General features: G+C 46.3%; 1 protein-coding gene across 1 annotated transcript in view; it reads left to right on the top strand.

The window, feature by feature from the left end:
• The first annotated feature begins 1,230 nt into the window (after window positions 1-1,230).
• LOC138663367 (zinc finger protein 84-like) overlaps window positions 1,231-13,867 on the top strand; it is a 52,179-nt gene continuing 39,542 nt past the window's right edge. Inside the window, exon 1 of the mRNA XM_069749541.1 lies at window positions 1,231-1,287. The gene's annotated coding sequence lies outside the window, so the exon portion shown is untranslated. The remainder of the gene's footprint in view (window positions 1,288-13,867) is intronic.

Here is a 13,867-nt window from a genome sequence, read left to right as displayed (position 1 = left end):
GCAATATTGGATTGAAGTTTATTCTCTGTCCTCCGTAGTACATGCCTGCACAATATTGCAGCCAGCGGGTAAGGAAAGGGTAAATCAAACACCCGAAAACCCCGCCCCTATGGCTGAAAATTGTTTCTTCCAAATTCAGGTGACAGAGTCCCTTTAACCCCTTAGTGACGGAGCCAATGTTTTGAAATCTGACCAGTGTCACTTTATGTGGTAATAACTCTGCAACGCTTCAACAAATCCCAGTGATTTTGAGATTGTTTTTTCGTGGCACATTATACTTTATGATAATGGTAAATTTAGGTCAATATGTTTTGCGTTTATTTATAGAAAATATCAAAAATTTGAGAAAAATGTTAAAAAATTAGCAATTTTCAAAGTTTGAATGATTATCCCTTTAATACAGATGGTCATACCACAGCAAACCATTAATAAATAATATTTACATCAGCATCATTTGTAAAATGTTCTTTTATTTTGTTAGCATTTTAGGAGGTTTAAAAATGTAGCTGTAATTTTTCATTTTTTCAAGGAAATTTTCAACATTTATTTTTTAGGGACTTATCCAGGTTTGAAGTGACTTTAGGGGTCCCATATATTGGGAAACCCCCAAACGTGATACCATTTTAAAAACAGCACCCCCTGACATATTGAAAACTGCAGTCAGGTAGTTTATTAACCCTTCAGGTGCTTTACAGGAATTAATGCAAAGTGGCATGACAGAAATGTGTATTTTTACCACCTAAATGCCGCTAACTTCTGAACAGATTACTACAGCCGTCAGACTCTAAGGCCGCTCTTTGGTCATGAATTGCCATGGCAAACATCAGGACCACACAATCATGATCTGAGAGCACCAATTGGGATAAAGAGGAAGCCCCCACACTCTGTTAACCATTTATAATGATGTAGTCACTATTGACAGCAGCATCTAAGGGGTTAAACAGATTTGGACGGTGCAAACACTGATCGTGGCTGATACAGCAAGTTGTCAGCTATAGTGTACAGCCGACAGCTGCTGGATTGTCACCTGTATGGGGAGGCTATTCTCTTATATCTCAGGTCAGTTAAAAGACGTCTTGGCTGTCATTAAGGGGTTAATGTAAACCATTCCTAACCCCACACATAAACTTCAGCTCATCAGGCAACATTATAACCAGCACAGCAGAGTCCTGCATACACTGAGGCCCCTGATCATGTGACCCCTGACTCCTCCCCTCCTGTGACCTCATCACAGGTCCTGTGCGCACAGAACTGCCATATATGTGGTGTGCGGCTCTGCAGGTGAAGGTATGTGGAGATTCCCCATTACTGGAGCATTAATATTAGAAATATATTGCTTGGTCTTCCAGACCTTATCTTGACCTCCACTGTTCCTGGTAACTGCTATTTATTAATAACATTTAGGACTGAGGAAAGGGCTACTTGTAAACACTTTGTTATCTATTTCTATCCTCCTCCTGCTTTGTGGCCTCCACCATTGTCAGAGCTCGGCAGCTGCTTAGAGCCCATGGCTGCTGTTTTTTGGCACAAGGTTGGAGGAGGCCGGGTTTTTACAAAGTTGAGAAATTTGCATCACCTGACCTTTCCTAACAATGATAGTGAACAAGCCATAACCCTAACAGGTTAATTAAGGTGTGAAACCGAGATAACCGAGCGCACACATCTCCAAGCCTGCCCAAACTTGTTCACAATAACAGCAAAAATATCTTTTACAATTGGGATAATTTTCAGTTTAGCACTTAGCAGCACATCTGCACTTTTATAATTTCCCTTTTTGCACAGTAACATTGCATACACTAGTCCCATGTTTTCATTTTTCTTTTTTAAATTTTCTTTTAGGTTTTGTATTAAAAACCGGGATTAGGGAAATGGGGAAGGGAAGGGTTAACAGTGACAGAGGAAGGGATCAATAAAATTAGAGAACCCTAATAACAGTCTCTAACAAATACTGATTTGCAATGTGAAGAATGTTGTACGTAGATGTCATACTTAAACATATACAATTCCGAGGAAAGAGGCACAAAATGGCAATTTTAAACGTTAAATTTGCTGTTCCAGATCTTCCATTTCTTAGGATATTTGTAAACACTGCTATTGTTAGCCGCAAATCTCCATTCCAGAGCGCTATGTTGGTGAATTTTGTCCAAAATATTTGAGAATTTGGATGTTTTGGGTTTTTTCCACCAGAATGCCAATGCATTTTTGACAACTAGGAGGATCTGTATGATGACATTTCTAACCGAGGGGTCAAATTGCTCAATGTCAAGGGAAAGAAGCTCCCTTTGAGGGGTGATCACAAAGTTGTCAGAAAAGGAGTTATTATGGTGCGATACCTGGAACCAGAGATTTTTTATTATCGGACAACCCCAAAATAAGTGAAAGAGATTACCCTGTTGTCCGCAGTCTCTGCAACACATAAGGGAGAGTGTTGAGAGACTTGATTACACACAGGTGGATTCTATTTATCATCATTAGGCATTTAGGACAACATTGGATCATTCGGAGATCCACAATGAACTTCTGGAGTGAGTTTGCTGCACTGAAAGTAAAGGGGCCGAATAATATTGCACACCCCACATTTCAGTTTTTGAATTTTCACAAAAATTTTAAAATAACCAATAAATTTCGGTCAACTTCACAACTGTGTTCCACTTGTTGTTGATTCTTCACCAAAAATGTACATTTGGTATCTTTATGCTTGAAGCATGATATGTGGCTGAATATGTTCGCAAGGCACTGTAACTATATAGGTTAATTAGGCTCCAAATGATTTATTGTTTAGGTTGCACAGCAGTAAAGAAAGGATTTCAAGATTCAAGGCTTTACAGTCAGGAGTTTTTGTATACTGTCCTTTAGCATAGTAAAAAGGACCACTTCAGAAGAGGGTAAATTGTATTTAGATTTTATCTTGCTGAATGTAAAGGTACCGTCACACTGCAGCGATCCAGACAACGATCCCGATCGCTGCAGCGTCACTGTGTGGTTGCTGGAGAGCTGTCACACAGACAGCTCTCCTGCGACCAACGATGCCGGTCCCCTGGTAACCAGGGTAAAGATCGGGTTACTAAGCGCAGGGCCGCGCTTAGTAACCCGATGTTTACCCTGGTTACCAGCGTAAACGTAAAAAAAAAACCACTACATACTTACCTTCCTCTGTCTGTCCTCCGGCGCTCTGCTTCTCTGCACTGACTGTGAGCGCCAGCCGGAAAGCACAGCGGTGACGTCACCGCTGTGCTCTGCTTTCCGGCTGGCCGGCGCTCACAGTGCAGAGAAGCAGAACGCCGGGGAACAGACAGCGGAAGGTAAGTATGTACTGATTATTTTTTTTTACGTTTACGCTGGTAACCAGGGTAAACATTGCTTTACTAAGCGTGGCCCTGCGCTTAGTAACCCAATGTTTACCCTGGTTACCAGTGAAGCGATGTCTGCGGGAGATCCAGCGACGAAATAAAGTTCTGGACTTTCTGCACCGACCAACGACATCACAGCAGGATCCTGATCGCTGCTGCCTGTCAAACTGAACGATATCGCTAGCCAGGACACTGCAACGTCACGGATCGCTAGCGATATCGTTCAGTGTGACGGTACCTTAAGGAATTTAATCCCATTGTGAATATTCCCAATTCTCTTAATGCCAGATTTGTTCCATGATTCGGTCAGATGGTGGTTAAATATTAAAGCTAATAACTGTAGAGGAAATTTCATAACTTGTTCAATTTTATTAAAGTCTTTGTTAGGTGAGTAATCGTCTGAAAGGCTATCTGACTCATCTGTAGACGGGTTAGCTTTATTCTCTTGGTCACTAAGACCCTTTCTTTTATACGATTTAGAGGTGTCCAATTCCTCTGTAGGTATCACAGATGGCGTCAGTGGTTTGGTGTCTCCTTTAGTGTCACTTTTGAAAGAAAGTGAGCTGGGATTTGTTTTAGCTGTTGTTTTTTTGGGCCAACCCCTCCTTTTATTGTCTTATTATATGTCGGGATATATGATTGTTTTGGATAGGAAGGTTTTGATTCATCTCCTTTTAGTGGAGACCTAGATTTAATAGGACTTAATCGGTTTGGGAAGTCCTCATATGATTTTGAGATAGCTCCCAGGGAGGTCTGTCTGTTTTTTTGAGATTTGTTTTTGAACTTCCCTCCAGCTGGCTCCATTTTAAGTCCACTGCCCCCAGCAAGCCGCCAACCAGTAATTTTCACGAGAACTGTATATGATAGCACAGTTCAGAGTATATATGTAGAATTTTTAACCTGCAATATAGCATAATACAAACGAGATTTCAATATACTTGCAATAGAATTAAAGTTGAAAAATAGACAAGTGGGTACACTATGACCATACAGTATTGGCAAAGATGGTAGGTAGGCAAGTAGGTCAGGTGAGTGATCCCTTTAAGAAGATAGAGAGCTTGCGATGATGTAGATGGCTGTTTCCCAATAAGGAGATATGTTGTGTGAAGATAGACAACCAATCATCTCATTGATACAGGCTTATATATCTTATTTATAAGGGTCTCCAGTGTAAGAGGGTCAAACTCTGGTGTAGTACAATGCCAGGTAGACTTTAGTCCTCAAGCCAGGTGGTGCCACAGGATAAGATTTATAACGAATATGCCTTTAGGTAGACTGCAAGGTTAAGGCAATATAGACAAAGTAGAGTATCTGCTGTGGTTTATTTATATTAGGACTCGCAGAGTTAGTTATATCTCGAGTCTTTAACCTAGGCGCTCAATACAGTACTGTTGCCTCCAGTATATAGGTTAAATTGCTTCAGTGATTATCTGACTGTCATCCCAAACAGGGTGTTGTGTGAATCTTATAGGAGGAAATGCAGGCCTATTGGTTTTTAGGCATATCCTCTCTGTCAGCACTGAGCAGCACCGAGTCCCTCTTTAGTCTGTTATGCTTGGGGCCTTCCCTACTCCGTCCCTCGGTTAGTTCTGCTGGGAGTGTTCCCTTGTACTTTAGGGTCTGCCGCTGCCAGATTCTTTGCACCGCTCCTTGATGGGTCCCGGTGGGCAACACCGGATCTGTCACTGGCCACAGGGCTCCTCGCAAGAGGCTCACCGGCAGACTCTGCAGTCTCTTCTGTATCATGCTGCAGCTAGATGCAAGGAGCGCCGAGAGCCGCTGTCATATCTGAGCCTGGGTCTGTTGCAAGATGGTGCCAGATCTACTTTCTGCACCTCGTGGTAAGCACAGCCCAGGGCGTTGCAGGCCTGCCGCGGTAATAGAGTGAGATGCCTGTTGTGCCTCACATTAAGAGGTTGCTGTGGGTCCCTTGATGCTGGGGAAGTCCATCTTGTGTGTCCTCTGGGTGAGTAACACTGGAACTATGGCGGATTTCTCCACAAAGATTAAATGATAAAGAGAGGATCCCTCCGCCTCTCCTGCACCGCTGTTGTCCTCAGATTTTAAAACGCTGTGTCTTCTGATTTCTTTGTCCAAAAACCCAGATTTTGGTATCAAAATGGTCCAGGCACGATGAGAAACTGTTCTGGACAGGAAGAGTCAGTTAGATAATATTCTTGTAGGCTTTGTGAGTCGCTTTTAAGATGTCAGGGTGGGAGCTCAGACCTTCTGCCTCCTACATTGCCAGAGCTCAAGCCACACCCCACCATATTTTCATTTTTTTAAGTGCTTATCCACACTTTAACACTTTACAGCTCACTGCTAATATTTACACACATTAATAGGTTGCTCATAGAGGAAACACTTTCTTCACCACTCCCCCCTCTATATGTATAATGCGTCCTTTTTCATGTTTATCTCCATACATATTAGGCCTAGCACCCATTATACATTTCCTTGCCATTCTATTTACTGACGGCACATTATTAGTGATGAGCGAGCACTAAAATGCTCGAGTGCTCGTTGCTCGGGTTGAGCAAATTGGAATACTCGGGTATTCCAACCCGAGCAACGAGCCCAATGTAAGTCTATGGGAGACACAAGTATTTTTACCGCAATCCTCCCGGGGGGTCCTTTTAAGGTCTAAAAACATCTGAAAATGATGGAAACACTGCTCAAATGACACATGAACATCATGGGGATTGCCCCTGGAAGCATTCCTGACTCCTAGTTCACAGCTTTAAACAATTTTCTCTGAGATTCATGCCATTTTTCCTGGTGCCACAAAAAACACACTAAAACGAAACCAAAATGGATTTTGCTGGGATATGTCAAGGTACATCCTTTGCAGGTTAATGACTTGCCTGTAAGGCCAAATAATTAACCGCAGATCAAAAATTTCCTCCCCTACTTAGGCTTAGTTCAGACGCAGCGTTTTTGAAGCGTTTTTCAACTTTAACATTGCTTTCAATCACTACAAATACATTCACTAGAAAATGTCATTGTAACATTTAACAACCCTAGCTGGCCATGTGGTGTGTGACACATAAGCAGACCCATCTTGTTTCATTTATGAAAATGGGACTCTTAGGCTGTGTGCACATGTTTAGGAATTTTCGCTTTTCTTTACGTTTTTTCGCTATAAAAACGCAATAAAACCGCGAAAAAAACGCACACATTAAGCATCCTATTATTAGAATGCATTCCGCATTTTTTGTGCACATGCTTTTTTCCGCAGCGGAATCACATTCCGGGAAAAAACGCAGCAAGTTCATTCCTTGTGCGGAATCGTGGGGATTCCGCACACATAGGAATGCATTGATCCGCTTACTTTCCGCATGTGGCTATGCCCACCATGTGGGAAGTAAGCGGATCATGTGCGGTTGGTACCCAGGGTGGAGGACAGGAGACTCTCCTCCAGGCCCTGGGTACCATATAATTGTTAAAAAAAAATAAAAATAAAAAATAATGATATTCTCACCTTCCAGCGTCCCCCGGCAGGCTTCCCACTCCTCGCGAAGCTCCGGTCCCAGAAAATGACCTGTGATTACGTGACATCATCTGGGGTCATGCCACAAAGGATCTTATCTAGATGTGTTGTGAGAGCTTTGAACCCCCAAGTATTTCACTACAGTTTATAAAACAGAGCCGTGAAAATAAAAAATAATTTTTTTTCCCTACAAAAATGGTTTTTTAGCCCCCCAAATTTTTATTTTGCCAAGGGTAACAAAAGAAATTGGACCCCAAAAGTTGTCCAATTTGTCCTAAGTACGATGATACCCCATATGTGGGGGGAACCACCGTTTGGGCACATGGCAGAGCTCGGAAGGGAAGGAGCGCCATTTGGAATGCAGACTTAGATGTATTGGTCTGCAGGCATCACGTTGCATTTGCAGAGCCCCTGATGTACCTAAACAGTAGAAACCCCCCACAAGTGACCCCATATTGGAACCTAGACCCCCCAAGGAACTTATCTAGATGTGTTGTGAGAACTTTGAACCCCCAAGTATTTCACTACAGTTTATAACGCAGAGCCGTGAGAATAAAAAATCATTTTTTCCTACAAAAATGATTTTTTAGCCCCCCAAATTTTTATTTTCCCAAGGTTAACAAGAGAAATTGGACCCCAGAAGTTGTCCAATTTGTCCTGAGTTCGGTGATACCTCATATGTTAGGGGTAAACCCCTGTTTGGGCGCATGGGAGAGCTCAGAAGGGAAGGAGCACTGTTTTACTTTTTCAATGCAGAATTGGCCGGAATTGAGATCGGACGCCATGTCGCGTTTGGAGAGCCTGATGTGCCTAAACAGTGGAAACCCCCAATTCTAACTGAAACCCTAACCCAAACATAACCCTAATCCCAACCACACCCCTAACCCCAACTCCAACACACCCCTAACCATAACCCTAACCACACCCCTAACCCTGACACACCCCTTGTTAGGGCTAGCGGAACGCACCAAATTATAAGAGAGATGGTATAAGGTGTTCGCAGCCCGGGGTCCACCGTGCAGAGATGGAACCTGCTGCTGAGTAATGACGGACTATATGGCGGTACAATGTGGATATACACACGGGTTAACTTCACCCTGTGGGAAGGAAGCAAACCCTGTTGCGTCACAGGGCCGCGGTACCGCACCAAGAGCGCAAGCAAGGAGTCTCAGGACTCTATCCCAAGACACAGGGTTAGAGTATGTTCAGACAACTTGCGCTCGACACCACAACTGGGGTGTCAACGTAACAGAAAATATAACTTAAAGCACAAGAGTGCGTGCTGTGCCACTTTGGCAGACGCCACTAACCACCCAGACTTGGGATAGGAAAGCGTTCTATAAGCGCACGGCGCCGCACTGCCGGTTACAGCAATAGACGCTGTATCGTGTGTCTTTATGTTGACAGCTTAGTCGGGCGCTAGACAGCAAGCATCCACCTTTTGCGAACAGTCATACACAAGGGAGGGTATTTTAAAGAATGACTTGCACTCATCAACACACACAATTCCAAATGTACACTAGCGCATTGCCGTGCGGCCATGCAAACCTTTTATAGCTGCAGCAAGAACAGGACCTTCCCAGAAGGACCATTGGGACTCAGCCACAGAAGAAGAACATATTCAGGACCTTCCTAAAGGACCAATGGGATTTGCTGCAGTGTCTAAGCATGTGACCCTTGATTTCCAATGAGAGATCTTTCCCTGGGCATGCTCAGAAAGAGAAGAGCAGGACTTAGTCCCAAACACGTCTGCTCGCGGCTGCCCAGTACTGGCTCCAATGGCAGAAGCTGGAAAGGCAGCAGTAACAAGTCATCCAGTATCAGCCTGAGCCAGACACTGGGACCGATGTCTCTGCTGAGCAGACTCCACTGCGTCTGGAGAAGAATGGGAGACCGCAGCGGAGATGGTTCGTGATTCCCTCTGTGCAGACATGGGATTTCAACACCTAACATTACCCCTCCTCCTTGGACCTCGCTACGCTTGAAGGCAGCAATGATCTGTGGAGCTCGAATGTGTTCAGCAGGCTTCCAAGACCTGTCCTCTGGACCATAACCTTTCCAATCCACCAAATAGAATTTTTTGCCACGTACCACCTTGCACCCCAAAATAGCGTTCACCTCGTAATCGTCCGTAGACAAACCCGATGTCCCGGCAGATGACTCGGAAAACAGGGACATGTATACGGGCTTCAAGAGGGACACATGAAAGGTGTCAGTGATAGCCAGGCGTGGAGAAAGGGCCAGACGGTAGACCACAGGGTTAACCTATTCGAGGACCTTGAAGGGACCCAAATAGCGAGGTTCAAACTTAGTGGACTCAACTCGCAGCCTGATGTTATGGACAGAGAGCCACACCAAGTCGCCAGGAGCAAAGGTCAGAGTGGGGCGCCGATGAGCATCGGCGGAGGTCCTCATTATCTCCTTGGAGGCCCGACTGGCATCCTGAGTGCGGTCCCAAATGTCCCGTGCCTCCACAGACCAGTCTGCCACCCTGGAGCCAGCGGAAGACACGGGCATGGACACAGGGACACGCGGATGCTGGCCGTAATTTAGGAGGAATTGAGTCTGACCGGTGTAGTCGGCTGCAGCGTTGTTAAGTGCAAACGCTACCCACGGTAGCAAGGATACCCAGTAATCCTGCCTGGCAGAAACAAAATGTCATAAATATGTGACCAGCGCCTGGTTGGCCCTCTCAACCAACCCATTCGTCTCGGGATGTTATGCCGAGGAGAGATTCAACTCAATACTGAGTAGACGATAAAGCTCTCTCCAGAATCGAGACACAAACTGGGGACCCCGGTCACTGACAATTTTGTCCGGCATACCGTGTAGGCGAAAGATATGCTTGATGAACAATGCTGCCAGAGCCCGTGCAGAAGGTAGCCGTGGAAGAGGCACCAAGTGCACCATTTTGGAAAAATGGTCGGTGATCAACCAGATAATGGTGCAGCTACGAGACTTGGGTAAGCCCACCACAAAGTCCATCCTGACATTCTCCCAGGGTCTGTTCACCACCGGCAGGGGGTAAAGCAACCCAGCTGGCCATTGCCGAGGAGACTTGTTCTTGGCGCAAAAGACACACACCCGAACATAGTCTGCGATGTCACGAGCCATATGCGGCCACCAATATGTCCTTGCCAGTAGCTCAGATGTCCTTTTGGACCCAAAATGTCCACCCACCCTGGATGAGTGAGCCCAAGATGAGAACCTCCGGACGCAGATTGGATGGTACAAAAGTCTTGCCCAGAGGCACAGACTCGAGCGAATCCGGGGCCACAGTTCTCAGGCTCTTGGTGGGGACAATAAACCGAGGCTCCTCTTCCTCCTCCTCAGATGATACAACGGAGCGAGAGAGAGCGTCGGCACGAATGTCATTTTCTCCGGAAAGAAAATGGAGGGTGAAATGGAACCAGGAGAAGAACAAGGACCATCTGGTCTGGCGAGAATTTAACCGCTGGTCTGTCTGCAGGTGCACCAAATTCTTGTGATTTGTGAAGACTTGGAAGGGAAAACGAGCTCCCTCTAAGAGATGTCTACACTCCGAGAAGGCCAACTTCATGGCTAGCAACTCCCTGTCCCCGATGGAATAATTCCTCTCTGCTGGTGAGAAGGTATTAGAAAAGAAGAAGCAAGGATGCTTCCGACCTTGAGCATCCTTTTGGAAAAGGACTGCTCCAGCACCAACAGATGAGGCATCCACCTCCATTATAAATGGCTTATCTACATCGGGGCGATGTAGGATGGGAGCGCTAGCGAAGTGTGACTTAATGGAGAGAAAGGCCTTGGAGACCTCCTCAGACCATAATTTGGGATATGCTCCCTTCTTGGTGAGGGCAACCAAGGGAGTTACCAAAGTTGAGAAGTGTGGAATGAACTGGCGATAGTAATTAATGAACCCCATAAAGCGCTGCACTGCTTTAAAAGAATGAGGTTCCTGCTAGTCCATCACAGCCTGTAGTTTGGCAGGATCCATAGCCAATCCCTGGGCGGAGATGATATAGCCCAGGAAAGGTAAGGACTCCTGCTCAAACACACATTTCTCCAACTTTGCGTAGAGGGAATTTGCCCGTAAGAGGTCGAAGGCTCTGCAAACATCTCTCTCTTTGTGTGGAAACTTCCTGAAGAAGAAGCCTTTGAGCTTCGAAACACGTTGAATAAACCACCCGAACACCCTAAACCACCCGAACACCCTAACAGTATATCTGGATCTATTATTTGTCGCAGCAGCGCAGATGTAATCCACATTTCATTTATTATAACATCTCTCCGGTGGGAGTCGATATCTGGAGAGTAGATGAGAATATCATCCAGATCGACTACAACTGAGTTGGAGAGCATATCCCGGAAGATGTCGTTCACAAAGTCTTGGAAAACGGCTGGGGCATTACAGAGCCCGAAGGGCATCACCAGATAATCATAGTGCCCATCCCTGGTGTTAAAAGCCGTCTTCCATTCGTCCCCCTCACGGATGCGAATCAGGTTGTAAGCACCCCGCAGATCTAATTTTGTAAATACCCTTGCTCCCAGAAGCTTATCAAAGAGCTCAGATATCAGGGGCAAAGGATACTTATTCTTAATGGTGATGGCGTTAAGACCCCTGTAATCTATGCATGGACGTAGTTCCCCGTTCTTCTTTTGCACAAAGAAGAACCCAGCCCCTGCAGGTGACACTGACTTCCTAATGAATCCTCTTGCCAGATTTTCCTGGATGTACTGTCAATAGGACAGTCATAGGGGCGGTGAGGCGGAAGGGTCTCCGCAGCTCTTTTGGAGAACACGTCTGCATAGGGCCAATATTGCTTGGGGAGAGAGGATAGATCTGCGGGTACCTCAGTAGTAACATACTGAACACATTCTCTCTGACATCTACCCCCACAAGATTCACCCCATCCCAAAATTTTGCCTGTGGACCACTCAATAGGAGGAGAATGGTACCGTAGCCAAGGCATCCCTAACAGGACCTCATCAATTCCCTCAGGAATGACGAGCAGAGATATAATCTCCTGATGAGATGGCGACATGGACAGAGTGAAAGGGATGGTCTGGTGTGTTATCTATGAGGGCAGTGTCGACCCATTTACCAGTCGTACGGTCACTGGTTGAGCTAACATTACCAGGGAAATTGCATGACATTGGGCGAAGGCACATGACAAAAAATTGCCCTCCGTCCCAGAATCCACGCATAGCTCTACCGAGTTGGAAAATGGGCCTATAGTAATTGTCCCCTTAAAGGACAATTTGGAGGCAAACGTCGCCATGTCTAGTGTACCTCCACCTACTACCACTAGACGTTGACGTTTCCTCGACCGCTGGTGGCAAGATGTCCTGACTGCTGGCAAACATGACAAACCTGGAGTGCACGAGCGGTCTGGGACCTAGATCCCGCTCGTGACACTTCCATGACTTCATGTGACTCAGAGGCCTGGACTGGAGATTCCAAAGGTTTGGTGAAGGTGGGAGCCAGCTGAAACCTCTGCCTACACTGGGCTCAGTCTAACCTCCGCTCGTGAAAATGGAGGTCAATACGAGTGGACTCTGCTATTAATTCCTCCAGTGTGGCGGGAATCTCCCTAGTGGCCAGAGCGTCCTTCACGTGGTCAGCCAGCCCCCTCAAAAATATTGGAATAAGGGCTTTATCTGACCACTCCAGCTCAGATGCTAGGGTGCGAAAGTGGATTGCAAAATGGCTGACCAAGGACGAGCCCTAAGTCAATGCCAACAGTTGGAGCGCTGTATCATGGGTGACACGAGGTCCTAAAAAGACCTGTTTCAGAGTGCTCAGGAACAACGAAGCACTTTGCACCACATGATCGCCACTCTCCCACAGCGGCGTAGCCCACTCCAACGCCCTGTCCGACAGGAGAGACACAATAAATCCCACCTTAGCCCGCTCTGTGGGGAAGCATGCGGCAGAAGCTCGAGATGTATAGAGCACTGACTCACGAAACCCCTACAAGACTTACTATCACTAGAAAATTTTTCTGGCAGCGGGAGGCGAGATAGAGTCGGAACAGGGGTGGCAGTGAACAAGGTTACTGCAGCCACGCTAGCAACCTGAACAGCAACTGCGGTTACATCCACAGCTGAGGTTGTGCACTCAAGAGCCACCAACCTGCCCTCCAGCTGCTGGATGTACAGCAAGGTGTCACGGGGCTACCGCGACAGAGAGGTTCCAGAGAACCGCCGCGCTCTGGGCCTCGTTCACACACTGTGAACAGAAGTTCTTCACCTATATTCTGACCTGGCTGCTTTGTGCCGGCAGTGCAGGAGTTAACCTTATTGCTGAGAGCTGGGTCTCTCTCAGCTGAACTGGATTTTGTAATCTGATCCTCTATATAGACCCAGTCCTGACTTCAGCTATTGTCAGTGATCAGTTCTACTGCCTGGCTGGAGGTTGATGGAGAGAGGTGTTGGAGGTTTATTTACAGAGATTGGTGTCTAGTTTTGGTTGCATGTTAAACCTGTTTTCCTTCCTAAGTTTATTCCTTCTCTTCCATTCTCTGTTTCCTCTGTGGTTGTGTGAGCATTTGGTGAGTTTGAGTCTTTTAGTTACCTTGTCTGTATACCCTGTTATTTGTTGTATTATTACACGGGTGCACTCCACCTCCTTTGGGGCGAGAGGGAACCACTCATAGGGCCTGCACAGGAGACAGGGATACGCTGGCGGCTCGGGCCTCCTAACCTTCATAGGTACCCCCGAGATAAGGGAAAGCCAGGGCCCCATTAAAGTGGTAGGGTCAGGGGCGGGTCCCAGTACCCCGTCCTCCCCCTTTAACGCCGCTTACGGCGTGACACAAGGATTGCTGTTTGTCCGTCATTACTAGCCAGACCCTGGCGCTAGTGTAATGTTAGGGCTAGCGGAACGCACCAAATTATAAGAGAGATGGTATAAGGTGCGTTCGCAGCCCGGGGTCCACCGTGCAGAGATGGAACCTGCTGCTGAGTAATGACGGACTATATGGCGGTACAATGTGGATACACACACGGGTTAACTTCACCCTGTGGGAAGGAAGCAAACCCTGTTGCG

This window comes from Ranitomeya imitator, chromosome 2, assembly GCF_032444005.1.
Source record: "Ranitomeya imitator isolate aRanImi1 chromosome 2, aRanImi1.pri, whole genome shotgun sequence".
NCBI classification, from domain to species: domain Eukaryota; kingdom Metazoa; phylum Chordata; class Amphibia; order Anura; family Dendrobatidae; genus Ranitomeya; species Ranitomeya imitator.
This window is presented reverse-complemented; position numbering and strand designations above follow the sequence as displayed.